The 9,630-nt window shown below is 34.4% G+C and overlaps 1 pseudogene; it reads left to right on the top strand.

The window, feature by feature from the left end:
• Positions 1-1,860: 1,860 nt before the first annotated feature.
• On the top strand, positions 1,861-3,904 carry LOC131631440 (alpha-L-fucosidase 1-like; annotated as a pseudogene).
• Positions 3,905-9,630: the final 5,726 nt, after the last annotated feature.

The raw sequence follows: 9,630 nt of genomic DNA, 5'->3' as shown, positions 1-9,630 counted from the left end.
AAGAAGAAACAAATAAACAGTTTCCATTCTATACGAAATTGAGTTGTCATCCAATAAAACAAAAATTCATAGAACAAGAATTTTCTTCTCCAAAGACCATTTCTGATATCTCTATGAACTTTTTTAGCCTATTTTTTTGTCATGAAGTAACATATTTTACCAATATAAGGAAAAGACTAAGCAACCTAATAATTACCTTACAAAAATAATCTTCTATATTTTTTTCCCATAGCTAGAGAGAATGAAAAGTCTGAAAAAAGAGAGAGGAGTGTTGAAATTGGTGCACCCTGGTAGATTCATTGAGATTCATAGAGAACCAATTATAGCATTAGAGGTTATGAGAAGGAATCCAAGACACTCAATTACTAGGCCAGATGTTTTTAAGTATCCTTGGATTGTGGTCAAACCTGAGTCAATTTTGGTTCCTGGTTATGTGTTCCTTATTGTTCCAAATCACACAATCTATAACTTGTTAAAAGCCAAAGAACACAATAATGATTCATTCTCTTTTCATCAACAACATGGGGTTAGGCCCAGTTGGTTTGAAGATATTCATGTGAGGCCTAGCATGAGTCAAGTTTCGACCAGTTGGGCTCAACCCGCTTGTTTCGGAAATGATATGGGTCAAGATTCAGTATTGGTTGAGGTTGATAATGTGAATCCTAATATGAGACATGCCTCGACCAGTTGGGCTCAACCCACTTGTTTCGGAGATGATATGGATGAAGATTCAATATTGGTTGAAGTTGATAATGTGAATCCTAATATGGCACGTGCCTCGACTAGTTGGGCTCAACCCACTTGTTTCGGAGATGATATAGGTCAAGTTTCAGTATCGGTTGAGGATGATATTGCGAATCCTAATATGGCACGTGTCTCGCCTCGTTTTTCACAATTAAACCAATATTCTCCTAATTATCATATAGATAATTGCAAATTTAAATATGATGATATAGAAGGAAAGGATAAGCTATGGACTAAGGTGAGTAGTTGTGAAGACTTTCAGAAGAGATCATTGGAACATGATAGGACTGAGGTGAAAATTTGTAAAGACATTAAGAAGAGATCAATGGAACATGAAGCATTGGATGAGTCAAATTCGGAGTTTACACCTTACCAATTAGCTGTACAATATTATCAAAATCAAAACAAAGGAAGTTTATGCCTGGAAATGGCTAAGAAAGATGATAACTTGGAGTTTGTGACCAATGAACAAGTTAACAAGCTGAAATCATGTTTAAGGACCCCCAACAGCATTCGTAAGTGGTCTAACCTTACGGTATCATTCGACGTATCAATCAAGAAAGAGGAGTAAACAAAGGAATGCACACACTTGGCGTAGACTTCGTAGAAACGTGGTTTACAAGCATAGCTCTTGTCATAGTTTATTTGTTTGATAACACTTCATGAATATTCAATTTTAGAAGAATGTTAATAACAATCATTCTAACACTTTTATTCTGATAATCTTTCATATTAAATAAAATTCATATGTATCTCACAATTTTACATGGAACTCATTTTCAAAGTGTTGTTTGTTACTTCTGAGGATCAAGTTGTTTTGATGAAATGGAGTCACCTTTTTGTCTAAGTAGATGTCACCAATAATGTAATTAGCATGTTACTGATCTTGCATTGGTTGAAAAGTACCTGTTTTGAAAAATAATCATAAGTTCTTATCCGATACACGCATTGTGCTTGTCTGCTCTCTGATTAGTCCATTTTATATGCTTCTTAAATTATCATGATGTGCTGTGAAGATGCTTTAACTGATTGTCATTATGTGTCCTGAGTCTGCATACTTTGTGCTCTAAAGATGCTTCCATCTGTGCCTATCTTTTTATATACATTTATGTTTGTGCTTTTGTATTAGTACCATTCACAACATTTTCAACAAACCAAACAAGAACTATCTTGATTCAAAAGCATCATGGCTAAACTATGTTGTTGTTTTTTCTTATTTATCACACTATTACTCCAACTAAACAATCCATGCAGTTCTTTACTAGAACTAATAGCAAGTCCGCCGTTACCAATTCTCCCCCTCCCAACATACTCACAGCTAAAATGGCAACAAAGAGAAATCATATGTTCCTTCATTTCGGTGTCAACACATTCAGCGGAAGAGAACGAGGTACAGGCCGTGAAAATCCATCGATATTCAATCCAACTCGGCTCAACACAACGCAATGGGCTAGTGTGGCAGAAGAAGCGGGTATTTCGTTGATGATATTAACTGCAAAACATCATGATGGATTTTGTCTATGGCCTTCTAAGTATACTAAACATTCTGTCATTAGTAGTGCTTGGAGAAATGGTAAAGGTGATGTTGTTCAAGAGTTTGTGAATGCAGCTAGTGATAAAGGAATTGATGTTGGGATTTATCTTTCACCTTGGGATAGACATGATTCTAGATATGGTCATGATTTGCTTTACAATGAATATTATTTAGGGCAGTTGCAAGAACTTCTTAAAAAGTGAGTTTCAAATCTCTCTTCTGTATATTGTAAATTCTATTTGCTTTGCTTGATTTGATACATTAAACTGCATGTTTTGATCGTATGCAATTAAATCTGCATACAGTACTACTATCGGCTCATTTTCAAAATGAGCCGATTTTAGTTCTGCATGTAGGTTTTATTGCATATCATGCGGATTCATTTGTAGCGACATTTTGGAAAATAACATTATGTTATATATATATATATTTTAGATATCCAAATGTAAGGGAAATTTGGTTTGATGGATTCAAAGATCCGAAGGCACAAAATGTGACGTATTACTTTTCCGATTGGTTTTCAATGGTGAAGGAGTTGCAAAGTTCTATCAATATTTTCTCAGATGCTGGATCTGATGTTAGATGGGTAGGAAATGAAGCAGGGATTGCCGGGGACACGTGTTGGTCTACCATTAATCGAAGTTCTCTTACAATTGGAAGTCCATACATAGGCCAGTAAGTGCTGTTTTTTCTTTCTTTTTTGAGTAAAAGCATGCTAAAAAAGTTGTTGATTATATTACAGATCATTCAACAAATTGATGTATCTGGTCAATATATATACAGATCAGATACATTTGTTATCGATGGTCAATATCGTTTAATTGTATGAAACTAATGTTGACATTTGAACTATCTGATTTCGAAACGTCTTATAATTTGGGACGGAGATAGTACAGTAGAGAAAATAATTAGTGCATTATTGCTTAAAAATGCAGGTATCTGAACACAGGCGATCCAAGAGGAACCGATTGGCTACCAGCAGAATGTGATGTATCGATTCGTCCAGGATGGTTTTGGCACGAATCAGAATCACCGAAAAAACTTAGTGAGCTACTTGATATTTATTACACATCAGTTGGTAAAAATTGCGTGTTAATTCTTAATGTACCACCTAATAGAACCGGTCTTATATCCGAAAATGACGCTCATAGATTAAAAGAATTTAGAACTGCAATCAATACAATTTTTCATAAGAACATAGCTGAAGGTTCTTATGTTAAAGTTAGTAGCCAAAGAGGAGGAAAAGAGGGAGGGTTTGGACCAGAAAACATGTTGGATAGTGACCATTTGGGGACATATTGGGCACCATGTGAAGATGGTAAGGAAAAGGAGGAGCATTGGGTTGAAATTTGGGAGAGTAATGGAGATTTGAGATTTAATGTAATTGGAATACAAGAAGCAATTGGATTTGGTCAAAGGATCAAAAGGTATGAAATTTATGTGGATGGTAAATTGATAATTCAAGGGACAACAATTGGTTACAAGAGGCTTCATAGGCTTGATGGAGATGTTGTGCATGCTCAAGTTGTGAGGATTAGATTCATAGAGGCTAGAGGTGTTCCTCTTATTTCTTCTATTGGTTTGTATTTTGATCCTTTTTGGCATTCAAGGTTTACGGCCACATGAAGAAATAATTCAGCTTATAAGAATTTATGATAATCACTTAAGCTATAAACACTTAGTTGAATTGTTTATCTAAATTCTAGAAAGAACAAGAGAATGTTTCATACTTAGAATGTTGTGAATTTAAAAGAACTTTCTTTCAATTTTCATTTTTATCAAACCATCTCTCTAGTCTAAATTTCTCAGCATCTTCACATTATATCCATTTGGCCATTTGTCATCTGAAAAACAATACTTGCTTTCATATAAACAACACCATAACATAAAATTAGTTAGAGGATCAACCATTTAGCACCGACTCTAATTCATGTTTTAAAGACATGGATATAATTGATTTAGGCATCCATTTTTACTTTCAATTTCGTATAATGAGTTTTCTAAGGATTTTCATCTAAGGATTTCCATCAAATGCATGACAATGCTTTAAAATATCTTAAGAAAATTTCTTTACAAAATAAAAAGATTTTAAAACTTGAGGATGAAATTTTGACTTAAAAGTGCTTTAAAATTAATAAAAGATCATGCTTCTCTTGTTAATAATCATCTAAATATCTCTCCAACTTTAGTAGTAAAGGTTGATGTAAAGTAGTAAAGGTTGATGTAATTCAGTGTGATATTTGTCCTAATTTGAAACTTGAAATTGAATATCTAAAAGGACAATTAACACAATTCAACGACTCACCTAGTATTGATTATTTGAGTTCAAGTGATAAAAGGCAAGATTTTTAAAGGAATGTCGGTAACACTAAAAAGAATATAAGAAATCATTCTCCTAAAGTGATTTGTCATTATTGTTGTAAAAGAGGTTATTTAAGGCCTCAATATCACATTAGTTCCAAATGGTCTGATGACATGGGTTCTTAAAGATCTTAGTATGAAACTGATACGTCAGTTTCATATTATTTTTGTCTCTCTTATACAAGAGAGAAATAGATTATATATATATATATATATATATATATATATATATATATATATATATATATATATATATATATATATATATATATATATATATATATATGTAAGCCCTTATTTCTAATTATACCTAAAATCAGGGTAATTAATAATTAATAACTATATTCCTTAGTATAGTTCCTATGATATTAATGAACAACTCACGCCAACACTCCCCCTCAAGTTGGTGCATAGAGATTTCGAATGTGAGACTTGTCAAGTGCGTCGTAGAAGTCTTTGCTACAGATAACTTTTGTGAGTATATCTGTCAACTGACCTTCAAATTTAACAAATGGAAACAGAATTATCTTGGTCTCCAAATTTTACTTGATAAAGTGTCGATCTACTTCCATGTGTTTTATTCCATCATGTTGAAGTAGATTATGAGCAATTTCAATTGCAGACTTCCTATCACAAAAATGGTCTGTTGTACTATTCAGAGTAAGTTAATTTCAATTAGAAGTCTTCCAAGCCAGAGAAGCTCACAAAGACCTTTAGTCATCCCTTGAAATTATGCTTTAGCCCTTGATAATGCTACAACATTTTGTTTCTTACTTTTCCATATAACCAAATTTCCTCCAACAAAGGTAAAATAACATGAGATGGATTTCTTATTGGTGATACCCCCTACCCGTCGTTGTATGTATAGCCCTCGACTTATACATGATTAGTCTTTGAGACCATTAAACCTTTTCCAGGCGAGGACTTCAAGTACCGCATGATTCGAATTACTACGTTCATGTGATCTTTACTCGGGTTGTGCATAAATCGGCTTACTACACTTGCCACATACGCTATATTTGGTCGTGTATGAGATAAGTAATTAATTTTTTTCAACTAATTCCGGGTACCTTCCTTTGTCTATTGACACTTGGTATGGATAATTTCCAAGTTGGTGATTATGAACAATTGGAATGTCTACAGGTTTACAGTCTAATAGCCCAACCTTTGACAAAAGATCCAAGATATACTTCCATTGAGATAAAAAGATGCCTTTCTTCAACCTAGCAACTTCAATACCTCTAAAATATTTGAGTGCACCTAGATTTTTCATCTCAAATTATGTTACCAAGTTTTTTTGAAGTTTTGCTATTTCTTCAGAGTCATATCCCGTAATAAGCATATCGTCTACATACACAATCAAATTTGTGGCCTTACCTTGGCGATGTTTCAAGAATAAAGTATGATATGTGTTTCTTTGTTAGAAGCCATATTTTATTCATTGTCAAGTTTAGTCTCCCAAACCACGCTCTAGGAGATTGCTTTAAGGTGTACAAACTGCGTTGCAACTTACACACCACCCTAGTCTTATAATTTGTCATATCTTCTAGAGGGATATCCCTATAACTTTTTTCTTTCAAGTGTCCATGGAGAAAGGAATTTTTTACATCTAATTGATGCAACAATCAATATTTACTGCAAGAGATAAAAGAACTCTGACAGTGCTCAATTTGGCCACAGGTGAAAAAGTTTCTTGATAGTCTACACCATATGTCTGTGTAAAGTCTTTAACTACTAGTCTTGTGTTGTACCTTTCAATAGATCCATCAGTTTGTACTTGATAGAGAAAACCCACTTACACCCTACTTGTTTATTTCTTTTTGGTAAAGGAACAAGAGTCTGTGTTGCATTCTTCTATAATGCCTCCATTTCTTCATTCATTCCTTGAACCCATCTACGGTCTTCAATGGCATCTCTAACCTTGTTACGTACACAAAATTTTGTGAAGATAACTCAGTTGCAAAATTCTTAAGAGGTTCAGATAAGTCCTTTATAAAGACATAATTAGAAATTGGATACCTCGATCTATGATCCTCTTCTTTAGGGGAGTATTGCTTTGATGGTTTTCCTCAATTATGCATATAAGATAGTTCATATCTAACAGAGATATCAACATTATTATTATTAGGAGAGATAAGAGAGTTTATCTCATTGATAGTATCAGGAGATGGATCATTGGGTACTGGAGATAGGGAAAATTTGATCCTTCAACTTTAGGAGGGCATACCTCTACTTCAGTTCCCATTTGATATGTTTGAGTTTGATAAGAATCATTAGAAGCTTTAGTTGATGGTGTATCAATATCCTTGAACCAATCAAATGTCAACCATTTTGACTCATCTTCTGGTGTCTTCCGTTGAAGGGGAGAATTGGATTACGCAGAGGAGTAGAAATGGCCGAATTCTAAGAATGTGACATCCATAGTCACATATATGCGTCGAGTAATATGGACATAGTAACGAAACCATTTCTGGTGTACACCATATCCCAAAAATAGGCAGATAATGGCACAAGGATCGAGCTTTGTATGCAGGTATTTATGTAGGTGAACAAACACAACACAACCAAACACTCAAGGTGGCGTCATTTGTATTATGAGAAGCGGTAAAAATTTAGACAAGGTGTGCAACAGAGTTTTAAATTAAAGAATCTTCGTTGGCATCTGTTTAATGAGATATATTGTTGTAGTGACAACATCATTCAAATGGTGGTGAAGCACATATGATCCAAGTAAAAGACCATGAGTAGTTTCAAGGATGAGGTGATTTTTTTCATTTTGTAATACCATTTTGTTGTATAGTTTGGGAACATGTGGTTTCGTGAATAAGTCTGTGTTTTTTGACATACTTGTTGAATTAGTAATTTTCAAACTCCCCACCATTATCAGCGTGAAGGATCCTAATCTTCTTTGAATATCAAGCTTGAATCATTTTATGTAATTTTTAAAATATGAGCAACACTTAATTTTTGGTTTCGGCAAATAAATCTAAGTCATTCGAGTGCAGTCATCAACAAATATCACACACCACCGATAATCAAAGATAAAAGATTTTGGGGATAGAGCCCATGCATCAAAATGGATTAAAGCAAAAGGAACGTTACTTTTATTCATACTTAATGGAAAATTGACTTGATGAATATTGGCTAAAATACATGCTTCACATTTGAAGTTCAACAAAGAAGTATCTAAAAATAAATTGGAGAACAGATGTTGCATGTAGCCAAATGAAGGGTGGCCTAATTGAAGATGCCAAAGCAAAAATTGTTCCACTTTGTTGTTTCTTGGATAATGCATGTGATGTGCTTGACATACACTAAAATCCTCCATATAGTAAAGTCTCGTCTCTTAGTACCACGCATAATGATCTCCTTCATGAGAATATCCTGAATGAAATAGAAAGGTGGATAAATTAGCACAACACAATTCAAGTCATTGATAACTTAACTCACTCACACCAACTTATGAGATATAGAGGGAACAAAAAGTGATTAGAAATAAAAAGGGTAGGTGATAACATTTTATTTTAAGCCCCTGTTATCGGCGATAAACAACAATTTACATGGGCAATAATTGAGCACCAAGGGGTTGAACATTCAAAAAAAAATCAGCAGCATCAAATGTCATATGATTGGGAGCTTCGAAATCAAGTATACATGCAATACACTCGTCATCGTGATTAGAGAAAATTATAACATTGCCTTCAGTGGTGTGAGAACTGGATGTTGTAATGCGGGAAAGATGTGGTTCAGCAGTAGCTACTACAGTTTTTCAAGAGTTGCTATCAGTTGCATCACGATGCTTTCGATCCTGAAAGAATGTTCATCAATCTCGATAACTGTGAAACTTAAAACTGGTATCACAGGTATGTTTGGTAACTCCACAATGAGAACACCTTGTGCCAACATATGATTCTTTATGTTTTGAGTGAGAAATTGTCTTGCTGTTGTGTAATTTGCAACCCTTAGATATGAGAATTGCTCAAAATGATTCATTGGAGTGGACTGTCATCACAGCCTGACGAAGAGCTTCCCTCCTAACATGTGGATATGCTTGCTCCACTGATGGAAATGGTTTCATTTGTAAAACATCACTTTTAATATTATCTACGATCATCTAGTCCATCCAAAAATACATACACTCGTTCTTCTTGGACAATGGTATTGTAGTGTTCAATATTAGTTGGGCATGTCATCGTATTTGGACGATGAAAATAAATCCTACACTAAATCCCTTGGAGATTGTTATCATATTTTTCAAGAGAACCACCAGCCTGTTTAATACATGTCACTGGTCGCTGAAGATCATACACCTAGGAGGTGTCGCTAGCATCAAAGCATACGGTCGCAATTGCATCCTGCACCATCTTGGCAGTGGAGAATTTAATAAAGTTGTTGATTATAGAAGATTATATAGAGTTGATTATCTATCCTTTATCAATCACATTGTCAATTCGCCAATGTTGAAAGGTAGGGTCTGTTAGAGGAGGTTGCGGAAGGTCGTCATTGATATATCCCAGTTTATCTTTTCCTAAGAAATACATCTCGACCACCTGGTACCAAAGAGGGTAGTTTTTATCATCTAAATTTATTCCAATTGGTGCCACCGCATGGTCAGAACTAATTTGTGACGGGGTTGAAGCACGATTCAAAACTTTAGTCATTTTTATCGTCAACTTAGCAAGAATAGATGACGAGGTGGCGTCATCAAAATTTGAAACAGAGTCGGCCATGGAAGAAGAATGGAGGGTGTTATTGCAGGTCAGGATTAAAACCTAGCGGCTGATACCATGTAAAATTGATACGATAGTTTCGTATTATTTTTGTCTATCTTTTACAAGAGAGGAATAGGTGTTATATATAAATGTAATTTCTAATTATAACCAAAACTAGGATAATTAATATTTAATAACTATATTCCTCATTATAGCTCCTATGATATTAATGGACAACTCACGCCAACACTTAGTATAACCCTAAAAAACCCAACATAA

This window comes from Vicia villosa, unplaced genomic scaffold (genome assembly GCF_029867415.1).
Source record: "Vicia villosa cultivar HV-30 ecotype Madison, WI unplaced genomic scaffold, Vvil1.0 ctg.000823F_1_1, whole genome shotgun sequence".
In the NCBI taxonomy this organism is placed as follows: domain Eukaryota; kingdom Viridiplantae; phylum Streptophyta; class Magnoliopsida; order Fabales; family Fabaceae; genus Vicia; species Vicia villosa.
This window is presented reverse-complemented; position numbering and strand designations above follow the sequence as displayed.